Source organism: Choloepus didactylus, chromosome 21 (genome assembly GCF_015220235.1).
Source record: "Choloepus didactylus isolate mChoDid1 chromosome 21, mChoDid1.pri, whole genome shotgun sequence".
NCBI classification, from domain to species: Eukaryota; Metazoa; Chordata; class Mammalia; order Pilosa; family Megalonychidae; genus Choloepus; species Choloepus didactylus.
Genome location: NC_051327.1, coordinates 21,192,486 through 21,207,920, shown reverse-complemented (window position 1 = coordinate 21,207,920; position 15,435 = coordinate 21,192,486). Strand labels below are relative to the sequence as shown.

General features: G+C 41.5%; 1 pseudogene; it reads left to right on the top strand.

Annotated features, from left to right (window-relative positions):
* The first annotated feature begins 11,910 nt into the window (after positions 1-11,910).
* LOC119517951 lies at positions 11,911-12,638 on the top strand (annotated as a pseudogene).
* The last annotated feature ends 2,797 nt before the right edge of the window (positions 12,639-15,435 follow it).

The following is a 15,435-nucleotide window of genomic DNA, read 5'->3' as shown; positions in this document are numbered from 1 at the left end:
ATCTGTAGTCTAAAGATAAAGATTATGAATCACAGAGGACATTTCTAATATTGCCATCTTGATTATTAATTAGTATGATTATTTTTCTTTAGATTTCTACTGTATGAAAACAACTGTACTTTTTGATGTTCAGTAATACTTTACTATCAGCTATATTTAGTCCAAAATCATATTAAATAGACACTTCAGGGTTTTTAGCTTTTGACTATTTTAATTTTTCTTTTTTAGATAATATTTTTCAAAGAATTTTCACAAACCCTTAGTTTCTCTTATTTTTGCAGCATTTTATTTTCCCACACTTGTCAACATTGAAAAGCTCACCTCCATTTTCTCAGAAGCTATTTTTCCCTTTCAGTGCACATTGGATGCTGTCTTTCAGGATTGCAGAGCACATTCTACTGATTTATCACTGTTTTTCAAACTATCTTTATACAATACAAAGGAAACTCGTTTAAAGATTTTTAAGGCTAAAGTCTGCAATGGAAAATGTGTCAAGAGCCACAAAATCAATCTGATAATGTGTAAACAGGTTTGGAGATAGGCTAAATTTATCCTTAAACCTGAGAAGATTGTCACTGGCAGAGAATTGGCAGTCCCATTTATTTAGACTGTTTTGAAAGAACAGATGGGCTGTGGCAATGTGCAATAGATATGTTTATTTATATCTATGGTTACTCATTTCTGTACCTCTAAATACCACTCAGGCAATGAGGCATTTTTGACAAGCCACTCACTTGCCATAAACAATGGCAATCAGAATTCCTGGACTGAGCAAGGTAAGAAACCTGTTATAATTAGACATAATGAGAGATTGAAAAGAACACCAAGGAAAGCTAACCAGATTGGAGGTTTAATATTCTTCAGTGTTTTCCAATTCCATGCTACAGAGTTGGCTGGTAAATTAAGCTAATAACTTAAAATTCAGTTTTCTGAGCATCTCTGGGAAGACATTTTGCTAATTATAATTTGAGAAATAAACAGGGACAGAACTAATTATAAGTCTTCGGTGTGAAATGTGTTTTGTACAGGTAGGAAGAGTGGCGAGAGGATGGAAGAGAAAAGAAGCTGAGGAAAAGAGGAAAATAAATTTAATAACAGGATCCACCTGCTTTGGCTACCATCTTCCTGCCATCAGGGCAACATCACGGGTAAGTAAGAAAAACACTAGTTAAGACTTTTTTTTTTCTCCTTCAATTGCGTGACCTGGTGGGAAAAGCACAGGAAGCTCGAGTTCCAGGTTCAGCAACTTCTCAGAGTCCTCATGACCTGGTTCTGTAAAACAAGGATAATAAGAGCCATACGCTGGGGAATTTTGGCGAACAAATAAGATCAGATGTGGACAGCCTCCAGCACAGTCCCAGGCATATATAGACACTCAGAAGTAGTTGCTGTTTTCATATTCAGGGCCCTTGGGTCCTTAGCCAAAATGCAAGTTTAGTGGACCTATTAATAACAATCATAATAACATTTAAGCAAGTATCACAAGCAACCTAAAGATTGAGACAACTTGATCCTGCTGAAAGGATGGACATAAATGATCCAGAATAGTGATCAGGAGTGATTGATATTACTCTGCTCGTTCCTCTGGAGACCCGGAAGGATGGGGCAGAGCTTAGTTGCCACTTGGAGTAACGTGCAAGTTTCCAGTCTCTGCCGAGGGGCTCTCTATTAGTTTCCCAGGGTTGCTGTAACCAAGGACCATGAACCGGATGGTCTGAAGCAACAGAAATATGTTATCTCACAGTTTTGGAGGCCAGAGGTCTGAAATCAAGGTAGCAGCAGGGCTACGCTCCCTGTGGAGCCCGTAGGGAGGAGAGAAGTCATCGCCTCCTCTAGTTCCGGGTCTTTGCCGGAAATCCTCAGCATTCCTTGGCTTGTAGATGCGTCACTCCAGTCCCTGCCTCCTTCAGCTTCCCTTGGCCCCTCTCTTGTGTGTCCTCTCCTCTTCTTGTAAGGAAACCAGTGATATTGGGTGAGCGCCCACTCTGAACCGCTTTGGCCTTATCTTAAGTCATCACATCTTCAGGGGCCCTGTTTCTAAATAATGTCACGTTCATGGGACGTGAGGTTACAACTTGAACATACCTTTTTGGGGGACACGATTCACCCCATAACAGGCTCTTTCCACGGCACCGCAACCCGTCACTGACACAGATCAAGGTCAACGTGACTTGTTTACACGGCACTACTCTGGAGTAGTTGTAAACGGGAGAAGGGTGTGCACAGAATGTCTCTGTATGTTTGTTTCTTCCTTAAATGAAAGGATGAACTATAAATCTGTTACCTGCATGGGGAGAGGAATAATAGGGTGATAACAGTTATAATTCTCTGCATATACCTTGTTTGGTAGAATTTGACTTTGGAACCATGTAAATATTTTACACAGTTAAAAAACAAAATTAAGAATTTAAAAATTCCTAAAAACGGAAAGCAAAATGAAGCAAATGAACCTGAATATCTGGTTTTTGGATAACCACATGGAGAGGAACTATTCCAAGAATCATTCAAACTATAATTTGACTGTACATCCTGGTGAGATACACCCTAAAGACAACACACACACACACACACACATATACAAACTGCAATAAAATGCTAAACTGTTTTCATCAATCATATGGTTGGTGGTGGGTTTACGGTTACCCAGAAACTGTTCTATGTGTTTTGTAGGATAGAGCAAATGAGTAATTATATTGGTTTTAATGAGAACAAGGATTTGAGCTTGGAAGAAAGAAGTTACTGATAAAGACTCTATGAGGTTAAAATATATCCTGTACTCCTGGATTTGAATTGGAAGTATGGTATGAACTCATGATGTATTTATCTTTAAAAAAAAATTTTTTTTTAATATATGTGTGTGTGCGTGTGTGTTAATTCCCTTGCTCAATTCACTGAAAAAGGCCTAGAAACAGTGATCAGCCTAGCGCATTGAGCATCCCTAGTGCCCAGACTGGGGTCTCCAAATACCATCCCCTACTAAAAGGCAGATATCATATATGTGGCAGATAAGGTACAAGGTGAGCCTGGAACTTCCAGTCCCACCAGGTAGCAAGGAAGTTTGACTGTTGTGTCAAAACAACTCAGGAGCCAATTTAAAGAAGCTTCCATTAACCAGAAACGGGAACAATTTGAGCTTCAGTAAGGATGATAAGTACAATGGATTGAAACACACCAAATGTGCAAATCCCTGAGTTCCTCATCATGCTCAATAACAGACAACAAAGAAAAAGCAACCTCATTAGTAAACTTTGGAAAATGCTTGGAGGCGAACTCATTTTTCAACTGATTTAAGAATGAAGCATTTGAGAGGGAAACACCCAGAGAAGTTTGGAGACAGCTCAGAGAGGAAAGCCCCTGAGATAAGAGAGGGCCTATAGAAGCTCAGAGACGAGGCGACTGGATCCAGGAGCTTAAAACAACGAAATCCAGGAGTGAAGGACCAGCAGGCACTGGCCATGTGCCTTGCTATCTGACAGATGAACCCTGGAAGCCAGCGGCCTTTCTTCAGAGAAACTGACATCATTAACATGGCGAGGTAAACAGCTACTGGAAACTGCTCTCCAGATTGCAACAAAAAGAGGAAAATTCAGAATTGTTCAGAGCTCTGGAGGATGGTATAGACTGGAGAAGGACCCTACAAATGCTGAACTGAAGAAAGAGAAAAAATATAAGAACTGGAAATGTTTTCATATAGATTTTGATGGTGAATGCAAAATTATATTGTAAGGTAGTTTGGTCCAAAAGATGGGCAACGAAGCCAAATGGGCAGGTAACAAAGAAAAGTTTTATTTGAGAGAAGCCTCAGGGCGGCAGAAAGGCTGCTCGGGGGGAAGGGGAAAGCACACCGTCCAGTGGCAGGATTTCTTTTTATAGAGCTTTTTGCTAATCAGGATGTTACACGGTGTAATGTATGTGAACTTTGGCCAATGGGGGTGTTCTAGTTTGCTAATGCTGGAGAATGCAAAACACCAGAGACGGATAGGCTTTTATAAAACGGGGGTTTATTTCACTACACAGTTACAGTCTTAAGGCCACAAAGCATCCAAGGTAACACCTCAGCAATCGGGTACCTTCACCGGAGGACGGCCAGTGGTGTCCGGAAAACCTCTGTTAGCCAGGAAGGCAGCCGGCGTCTGCTCCAAAGCTCCGGCCTCAAAACGGCTTTCTCCCAGGACGTTCCTTTCTAGCAAGCTTGCTTCTCTTCAAAACATCACTCCCAGCTGCACTCTCTTTTGTTTCCTCTCTCTGAGTCAGCTCATTTATATAGCTCCAGTGATCAAGGCCCACCCCGAATGGGTGGGGCCACACCTCCATGGGAACATCCCATCAGAATCATTGCCCACAGCTGGGTGGAGCACATTCCAAGCAAATCCAACCATCACCAAAAAGCCTGCCCCACACAAGACCACAAAGATAATGGCATTTGGGGGACACAATACACTCAAACCGGCACAGGGGGTTACACATAGTTTATCTTGTAACTTTGGCAATGCCTGGTTTATGCATTTGAACAGGAGAGGTGAGAGACGGAATAAATTTGTGAGGGAAAGGGAGGTAGAGCAGTGATGGGTGAGAACAAAGAAAGAGGCGTGAAAATAGGGAAAGGGGGGCAGCAATGTGAGGCAGGGTCTGATCTGCAGCCTGGTTTTGCAAAACATGGAGATGGGGGAGGGGCCCAGGGCCCAGACCTAACATATAGGATTATACCAGGAGTTATGGATTATACACTTAGGATGGATTGTATGGTGTGTGAATAAAACTGTTTAAAAAACTGTAGAAAGATATAAGTGCTGAAGAAGATGTGGAGAGAGAGAGATACGCATTCACTGTTGGAAGGGAAGTAGAACAGTGCGATTCCTCTGGAGGGCAGTGTGATGGTTCCGCAGGAAGCTAGCTATGGGGTTGTTCTGTGATCCTGCAACTCCTTATTTGGTGTATACTTGGAAGAACTGAAAGAAGGGAGGCAACTATGCATTTGCACACTGCTGTTTATGGCATCAGTAGTCATGATTTGCAGTGGATGGAGGTATCCTAAGAGTTCATGGATGGGTGAACCAAAGGGCAAACTGTGGTGTAGACACACAATGGAATATTGAGCGACTGCGAGAAGGAATGAAGCTGTGAGGCATGCAACTGGGTGAAGGAACCTTGCATTACGTTGAGTGAACTAAGCCAGAAATGAAAGGACAAATATTGTAAGGCGTCACTAATACAAACTAACTATAATGAGCAAATCCTGAGAACTGAATTTGAGAGCACAGATTATCAGAGGACAGAATGTGGACAGAGATTGGGCAATCGATGATACAGGAGTGCAGAGTGTTCAACGAGGCTTGTTGTAAAGGTTCATATATTGTAAGCTCTTACACAGTCACATCTGTACCTGAGTTTTAACTGTTATTTAAGAGATGTTTATTTGGTACAAAATTTATATTCTCTGTAGCACACTTCTAATTTAACTTTTCTGGCCAGTTTATTTAAACAACATAATTACATGGAACCCAGAATAGGGAATGAGATCTTGTTATTCTATACAGGTTAACATAACACCTTGATATGTCCCATATTATTTTGGCAAGAAAACAAAAAATATTCACAAATTCCCCCTGAGGGACTGGGGAAAATGTGGAAATATTAAACCTCCTCACTTGGGGAATTCCTGATATTCTCACAAGCAGTAGGGACTCCCAGTTTAATAAGTCAAGCACTCAATCTTGGAACTTATTCCTGCAAAGGAGAAGCTGAGCCTATTAATAATTATGCCTAAGAGTCACCCCCAGAGAGACTCTTCGTTGCTCAGATGTGGCCTCTCTCTCTAAGCCAACCTTGCAGGTGAACTCACTGCCCTCCCCCCTACATGGGACATGACTCCCAGGGGTGTAAGTCTCCCTGGCAATGTGGGTCATGAATCCTGGGGATGGGCCTGGCCCTGGCACCATGGGATTGTGAAAGCCTTATTGACCAAAAGGGGGAAAAGAAATAAAACAAAATAAAGTTTTAGTGACTAAGAGATTTCAAATAGAGTTGAGAGGTCATTCTGGAAGTTATTCTTATGCTTTATATAGATATTCCTTTTTAGTTTCTAGTGTATTAGAATAGCTAGAAGGAAATGCCTGAATCTGTTGAACTGTAATCCAGTAGACTTGATTCTTGACGATGATTGTGTAAGTATATAGCTTTTATCATGTGACCGTGTGATCATGAAAACCCGGTAACTAACACTCCCATTATCCAGTGTATAGGCAGATGAGTAATAAAATAATGACAAAAAATATATAAATAAGAGGGAGGATAAGGGGTATGGGATGTTCTGATTGTTCTTTTTCATTTTTTATTTTTAATGTTTTCTTTATTTTGCAGTAATGAAAGTGTTCAAAAATTGATTGTGGTGGTGAATGCACAACCATATGCTGATACTGTGAGTCATTGATTGCATACTTTGGGTGGATTATATGGTGTGTGAATATATCTCAATAAAGTTGTATTAAAATTAAAGTAAAAAGAAGACAGAAGAATTTGCCCAGCTACTGAGCCTCCGCCAAGGACTCTTGGCCTCCTGCTTGCTTCCTGATGCTCCATCCCACCCCACCCCCTGCTTTCCTGAGGTTCCCCCAGAACCCCCACCCTCTCGACCCTTTGCTGATGCATGTAAGAGTGATGGGCTGCTTCCTGCTGGACTAAGGCTTAGAGCCATAAGAGTTCAACAAAGAAATGGCAGAAGACGCTTACCACTCAAGTGATGCCTGATGGTTACAATGAAAAGAGACCAGTGAAGGCGTTTAAGAAGAAGCTTGCCTGAGCATCCAGGATATGGAGAAGGGATTCAGCTAGGGTGAGCAGTGCGAGAACATAAGCCAGTTCCTAGTAGAGATTGGACTGGGTAGGGAGGACCCACTGGAGTTGCATGGGTTAAGTGCTTGTGGCTTACAGAAGCTGGCTCTCCCTTGGCAAAGTTCTCTGCCCTAAGACAGTGTCATCGCCTAACCAGTCCTCCAGGGAGCTGAGACTGATGGGGCAAGGCAGCTATTGCAGCTGTGTGACGAGAGGGAGCCTTTTGGTAATAAAAGAAAGATTGCCTGGTATCTCCAACCTGACCAGGTAGGCAAGCTTAGAGAGGCCATCTTTCCCTCTAGCGAGGTGCTGGGACACCTGGCTTGCCACCAGGGTCTTTGTTCTTTTTTGACCAGAGATAATATCCTAACTAAGAGATGTCCAAACAAAGAACCCAACAGAATCTGAGACCAACTGTGATGGTTAGGTTCATGTGTCAGCTTGGCCAGGTGATGGTGCCCAGGTGTCTGGTCAAGCAAGCACTGTCTTAACTGTTACTGCAAGGACATTTGTGGCTAGTTAGTAAACCTGAAGGCTGGTTTATTAAATCATCAATTGACTGCATCTGTGGCTAATTACATTAAGAAGGGAGTGTCTTCTGCAATGAGATAATTCAATCAGCTGGATTTAACCCAATCAGTTGAAGACTTTTAAGGGAGAAGAGAGAGAACTTTCACTTCTTCTTCAGCCAGCCAGCCTCTCCTGGAGAGTTCGTGAAGACCTTCATAGGAGTTGCCAGCTCACTGCCCTACGAAATTTGGACTCGTGCATTCTGTCCTACGGGATTTGGACTTGGCCACCCCACAGTTGCGTGAGACACTTTTATAAAATCTTATATTTGCAGGTATCTCCTATTGCTTATGTTTCCCTAGAGAACCCTAACTAATACATCAATCTATCAGGTTAAACTTTAGGCAAGGGAACAAATTGCAAACTGGCATATCAGTCATGTAGGTAGCTATAAAGCTTGCATTTTATTAACAGCAGCTGCCCAATGCCAAAACTGATTTGGGGTGTTTTTTTTTTTTCCCCTTCAGTTTTAATGTTATGTAATGCATTTAAACTCTTACTTAAATTAAACTTGTTTTCAGGAAAAAAAAAAAAAGAATGAAGCACTTATCCTATTTGACCCATATGGATTGTATTTCAGGGTAAGCAAGTAGTTGATAAGGGAACATTTCTCTTTATAGATGAGTCCAGCTAATATATGAAGCAGGAATATTAGAATTAGAATTATCACCATTCTGCAGCCCTTAATGAATTGATGAATCAGTGGCAGCTAACATCACAAAAAGAAACAAGCAGACATGTGACTCCACTGAAATATTCTAGGGAGAAAAAAAATGGAATCTGAATTTACCTGGCCTCCAGGTCTAACTTTCAGAGGAACATGTTAAATGACAGTAATGATGCAGTCTGAAAAATCAAGATCACTGCGTTAAAAAAGAAGAAGAAGATAAGTAAAAAAGAAAAAGAGTGGAGGGGCAACCCGTAATTTAAGAGACATATTTACCAAGTCCAATAGATAGATTTTATCTAAAAATAGTTAACAGCAAAAAAAAAAAAAAAAAAAAAAAAAAAGATAAAAAGCCCAATTTAAAAATGTGCCAAGGATTTGAATAGACCTTTCTCCAAAGAAGAACTATAAATGACCAATAAGCACATGACAAGATGAGCAATATCATTAGTCATTAGGGAAATGCAAATGGAAACCACAATGAGATACCACTTCTTAACCAGTAGGATGACTTCAATAAAAAAGAAAGACAACAGGAATTTGATGACTGGCTTTTCCATTTCTGCAAAACAGACACTGAAATTTTGTTTGTGTTGAATCTGTATACTGTGTTGGGTAGTTTCAACATCTCAAGGATCTTGTCTTCCAATCTGTGAACATGGGATGTTGTTTCATTTATTTAGGTCTTCTTCAATTTCTTCTGTGAATGTTTTAGTTTTCAGTGAACACATATTTTACATTCTTGGTTGAGTTTATTCCTGGGTATTTTATTTTTTCGATGCTGTTGTAAATGGAATTATATTCTTTGTTTCTATTTTGATTGTTCATTGCTGGTGTATAGAAACACAACTGATTTTTGTGTGTTAATCTTGTGCCCTGCAACTTTGCTGCATTAGTTTTCTAATAGTTTTCTTGTGGAGCCTTTGGGATTTTCTATATGAGGGATCATGTCATTCATGAATAGAGATCGTTTTATTTCTTCCTTTCCAATTTGGATGCAGCCCTGCCAGCTACTTCTATATCAAAAGCAAGTTCTGGGACAGGTGACAGAGAAACGAGGTTCCTGGATCAGCCCGTCAGGCTGCCATCCGACAGATTGGTACTGATATACGTGCACCTCGACATGCATGCAGGGGTTACTCTGCTCTGCCCAGAACTTGTGACCAGGGACCTGCACCAGGAATGTGGGCTGGTGCTGCACCCATCTGGGAGGAGAGAGCCAGTAAGGCACCAGGAGCATTTCCAACTCATTTTAAGTGGCCTTTTTCTTGCTTCAGTGCTACCCAGTCCCTGCAACCCTTTAACTGTTTTGCTCAGCTCTCAGAAATTTGGTTCTGCCAGCTTCTCCTGATTGTTTCAGTGTTGCTGTGGAGTGCAGAACTCGGGATCTTCTCTCCCTGCCATTCTGCTGATGTCACTCCTATCGGCAGTTTGAGTCACATATCCTCACAGCCCAGGGCAATAGGGAGCAGACAGCAGGCAGGGCCACGAAGGGTTTGATCTTTGGATTCTAGAAGCCACAGGGTATGTGGGAGGCGGGCTTTGTGGCAATGTGGGTATGAGGTGCCCCTGAGGATGCGATTGTCTCGTTTGAGTAATTCTGCCGGCTGACAGAAAGGAAACGTGTTGGGTTGAGGATTGAGTGGAGTGCAGCTGGTCTGACAGATAGGGGGCTCCCCGGGTGGGGAGCATTTCCTGCTGGGTAGGGAGGCATGCCTGGTGAGAGCAGGGGAGCTCACCATTAGGTCTTCGGGCCCCATGAGGCTTAAAGATGTCAAGGCTGCTCTTGAGATTCTAGGCTTTACGTACCCCACTGGGCCCTAAGACTTCAAGGATAAGAGAGGTGTACTAGTCCTAAATTATTTACCTCTGGATTTTTACTTGCAAAAGAAATAAACTTTGATCTTGTTTAAGTCATTATCACTTTAGGTCTCTATTACTTCCACTAGAACCTAATCCTAACGAATACAGTGAATGTCCTTTGGTTGAGCCTGCCCAGCCACAGCTCCCTGTTTTGTTAGGAAGGGAAATTCCTCTGCCGTGTTCCTTGTGGTTCTGGTGGGCTGTGAGTCACTGGGGCCATCTGTTTCCCCAGTGGGTGGGCCAATGACCAAACCACACAGACAAGTCTCCCCTCCCCCACAGCAGGAACGGAAGGCTGGGTGGAGTGCACGGAGCACCTGAGGCAGGTGGTTATAAGTTACTGTGAGCCCTTGCCCAGAAAAGAATATCCTTAATGGCCCTAGAGTGGTAGTGGTTCCTGTCAAAATTTCCTTTGCTTTTCCTTTGAGTCTCTGGGCTATTATTCTGATTCCTGTCTCTTTTTTTTGCCCCCTTAATCCCAGCTAGCTTTCCATTACCTGCAACCCCAGAACCCCAGCTGGTGATATTCTCCCACTATGCTTCGTGCCTTTTCATTCTTTCACTTCTGTTTGTTCTATAACAGAGTGACCCCAAAACTTAGTGCCTTAAAACAATGACAGGCATTTTATTACCATCTCTCACATTTCTGAGAATTGACTGAGCTCAGGAAAGAGGTTTTTGCGTGGGGTCTCTCGTGTTTTTGGAGTCAGACGGTAACTAGGGCTGCTGTCGTCTCTCGAAGGCTTCTGGCATTGATGCTGATGGTTGGCTGGGACCTTGGTGGGCTGTTGGTCAGAAGACCTATATGTGGCTTTTTTGTCTGGACTGAGTTTCTTCAAAATATGGCGACTGGCCTCTAAGAGTGAAGTTGCCAAGAGATGCCAGGGAGACCCCAGTCATCACTTTAGTCATAGTCAAAGTGCTGCCCAAATTTAGTAGAAGGGAACATAGCTCTCATTTCTTAATGAGACGAGTATCATTGTCACAATGTAGGAAGAGCAGGTAGGACAGGAGACCTTGTCGTGGCCATTTTGGAAAGCTCAGTTCCTACAGCTATGGAAACCCAACCTATACCTGTCTTTTCAAAGTCCAGGACATGCTCTTCCTACACGCTTGTCTGAATGTTTCCCATGTCCTCATTTCTACCTCACATATTTGCATACCGATGTTCATGGTCGCATTATTCACAATTGCCAACATGATAATGTGGAAAGAACACAGGTTCCATCAACCGATGAATGGATAAGCAAAATATGATATATTCACACAATGGAATATTATTCAACCATAAAAAGGAATGAAGTTCTAATACAATGACACAATATGGATGAACCGAAAACTTCATGTTGAGTGAAATAAGCCAGACGCAAAAGGGTAACTATTGTATGATCTCACTGATATGAAATAATTAGAATCAGGAAATTCATAGAGTCAGAAACTAAAACACAGGTTATCAGGGTGAGGGAGGGGTAGAGAATGGGAGTTATTGCTTAATTGATACAGAATTTCTATTTGGAGGGATGATAAAGTTGTGGTAATGGAAGATGGTGATGGTAATTGTGAATGTAGTTAACAGCACTGAATTAAATGTCTGAGTGTGGTTAAAAGGGGGAAGTTTGGGGCCATATATATGTTACGGAAATAATTTCAAAAACCATATAATGTGAAAAATATATATTATGGATACAGTATGGAAAAAAAGTATGCTTTCTGTAATTTACTCCCAAATGAATCAGCAAAAGAAAAAAAAATCCATATCACTCTAAAGACATAGAACAAATGTGTTAAGATGTTAACAATTGCTGGGCCTAGGTCAAAAATATACAGGGGTGGGGCGGGGCTGCGGGGGTAGGAGGAAGACGGCCGCTGGGATGGGGTGAGGTGTTGGCAGTGGGAAGGGGTCCGGGCGCAGGGGGCGTGGGAACGTGGAGCAATGACTCGTGCCAGCTGTCAGGGGGGATAAGAAGCCCTCGAGTGTGATGGGGGTGCACGATTTGGTGTGGTGGGTGCTGCACGCATTGCTTTACCTGCACCGCACGTTTACCTCCTGGCTTTGCCGTGGGTTCGGCACCTGAAACTGGATCTGGCGGCGCTGCGATCGGTAGTTCCCTGGAGAAGCTCCCGGTGCACGTGGGCCTGGTGCTCACCTAGGAGCAGGAGCCCAGCTTCTGGGACATCGCAAGCCTTGTGGCCTGGTGTATGGCCGTGGGCATCTCCTACATCAGCATCTACGACCCCCAAGGTATTTTCAAAAGAAATAATTCCACATTGATGGGTGAAATTTTAAAACATTAACAGGAACTTATGGGTTTAGATGGTTCCAAATATTCACCCGAGTTTTCAAATAGTAATGACAAAGATGATCGAATTTAAATTGCCGAGCCTCGATGATAGTACTGTCTCCAGAAGATGGAAAATCAGCTGTTGTGAGAGCTGCACGGGACTTTTGCCAGTTAGTAGCCCAGCACCAAAAGAGATCCACAGATTTGGATGTAGATATGTTCAACAATTTACTTAGTTCACATGGTTTCTCTGATCCTGATGTAGAACTGAAGTTTGGTCCTGTGGACAGTACATTAGGCTTTCTTCCCTGGCACATCAGATTGACTGAGATTGAGTCTTTGCCTCCCATCTAAACATCAGTTATGAGGACTTTTTCTCTGCCCTTCCTCACTATGCAGCCTGTGAACAGCGTCTGGGAAAGTAGTGATCCCTGGTTGCATAATTTGATTTCAGGCTTTTGGAGAAAAGGAACCAAATGACTCTGTTGTTTACAAAGCACCTATGAAACCCTGTACACACCCCATTCATGATCCTCATAATTTATCAACAAACACAAAAACGTGTTGGAGACAGTGTGTGTGTGTGTGTGTGCACTTGTGCGCACGCCTATGTGCATGCTTATGCATGTGTATGTATAGGAATAAACTTATATAAATGGGGGAAGTATTGGAGAAGGAAATACATAGACCTGCAGCTTTGAGATAATGGGAGCAATGTTTTAGGAGTTGAAATTTCAAATTTAAAAGCTTCAGCCCCAACTACTTCCCTGTTTTTGTGGGGAGAAGAGAGGGGTAATTAGAGCTGTTGGTTGTTGTTTTGGAGTGAGGATAATAATTTTTGTTCATTCTTTTCTAGTGACCAAACTTTACATTTTAAGAAATACATTGACTCTATTAAATGTAAACATTCTGAGTTTGAGGAGTCTCCAGAGGAGTGGAGTGCTGTGCTGCTCACCTGTTTAAAGCTTGCTCACCTGGGACAGACGGAATACCTATCTTCAGATGTCCGTCCATTTTCATCTCCTACTTCACTGTAGTCAAATGATATGACTGGAGCGTGCTGCTGTGATGTTTATGATAGGGGTTGTTAAGATTATTTAAAAAATAATTCTTATCACATTGAAATTCATAACTTAAAAAATTTAAATACTGCATTTGGCAGTCAAGAAAAATGTTGGGGGGAGCTGTAATCTTAAAAGTGGAAAATTTCCTAAAATGAGAAATTTTTTATTTCCTTTTATATTTGGGGTTAGTGTGCTAGATAATACCCAAAGTTGGTTGAAAAAATGATTGCATTAACTTTTTTTTTTTTTCATTTTTATTGAGATCGTTCAGATACCATACAATTATCCAAAGATCCAAAGTGTACAATCACTTGCCCCTGGGTACCCTCATACAGCTGTGCATCCATCACACTTAATTTTTGTTCAAGTTTTAGAAACTTTTCATTACTCCAGACAAGAAATAAAGTGAAAGATGAAAAAAGAAAAAAAGAAAAGGAAACTCTAATCCTCCCCTATCCCTAACCAACCCCCCTCAATTGTTGACTCATAGTATTGATATAGTGTATTTGTTACTGTTTATGAAAAATGTTGAAATACTATTAACTGTAGTATATAGTTTGTAATAGGTATATAGTTCTTCCCTATATGCCCCTCTATTATTAACTTGTAATTGTATTGTCATACATTTGTTCTGGTTCATGGAAGTGATTTCTAATATTTGTACAGTTGATCATGGACATTGCCCACCATAGGATTCAGTTTTATACATTCCCATCTTTTGACCTCCAACTTTCCTTCTGGTGACGTATATGACTCTGAGCTTCCCCTTTCCACCTCATTCACACGCCATTCGGCGCTGTTAGTTATTCTCACATCTTGCTACCAACACCCCTGTTCATTTCCAAACATTTAAGTTCATCCTAATCGAACATTCTGCTCATACTAAGCAACCACTCCCCATTCTTAAGCCTCGTCCTCTATCTTGGTACCTTATATTTCATGTCTATGAGTTTACATATTATAATTAGTTCCTATCAGTGAGACCCTGAATTGTCCTAATGCGTCTGGCTTATTTCACTCAGTATATTGCCCTTGAGGTTTTATCATCAACCCATTTTTTTTTTAATATGGTTTTGTTCACTCACTATACATTCCATCCCAAGTAAATAATCGATGGTTTTCTGCATGGTCATACATTTATGTGTTCACCACCTTCACCACTATCTATATAAGAGCATCTACATTTCTTCCACAAGGCAGGAGGGAGAGTCAAAGAAGGTAGAGAGGCAAAAGAAAGAGGAAAAAAAAATGACAGCTAGGAAGCAGCAAAAGGAAAAATAACCTTAAATCAAAGTAGAATAAAGAATCAGACAATACCACCAATGTCAAGTGTCTAACATGCGTCCCCTATCCCCCCCTCTTATCTGCATTCACCTTGGTATATCACCTTTGTTACATTAAAGGAAGCATAATACAATGATTCTATTAGTTACAGTCTCTAGTTTATGCTGATTGCATCCCTCCCCCAATGCCTCCCCATTTTTAACACCTTGCAAGGTTGACATTTGCTTGTTCTCTCTCGTAAAAGAACATATTTGTACATTTTATCACAATTGTTGAATACTCTAGATTTCACCAAGTTACACAGTCCCAGTCGTTATCTTTCCTCCTTTCTTGTGGTGTCTCACATGCTCCCCACCTTCCTCTCTCAACCGTATTCATAGTTACCTTTGTTCAGTGTACTTACATTGTTGTGCTACCATCTCCCAAAACTGTGTTCCAAACCACGCAGTGCTATCTTCTATCAGCCTGTAGTGCTCCCTTTAGTATTTCCTGTAGGACAGGTGTCTTGTTCACAAAGTCTCTCATTGTCTGTTTGTCAGAAAATATTTTGAGCTCTCCCTCATATTTGAAGGACAGCTTTGCTGGATACAGGATTCTTGGTTGGCGGCTTTTCTCTTTCAGTATCTTAAATATATCACACCGCTTCCTTCTTGCCTCCATGGTTTCTGCTGAGAGATCTGCACATAGTCTTATTAAGCTTCCTTTGTATGTAATGGATTGCTTTTCTCTTGCTGCTTTCAGGATTCTCTCTTTGTCTTTGACATTTAATAATCTGATTATTAAGTGTCTTGGCGTAGGCCATTCATATCTCTTCTGTTTGGAGTACGCTGTGCTTTCTTGGATCTGTAATTTTATGTCTTTCATAAGAGATGGG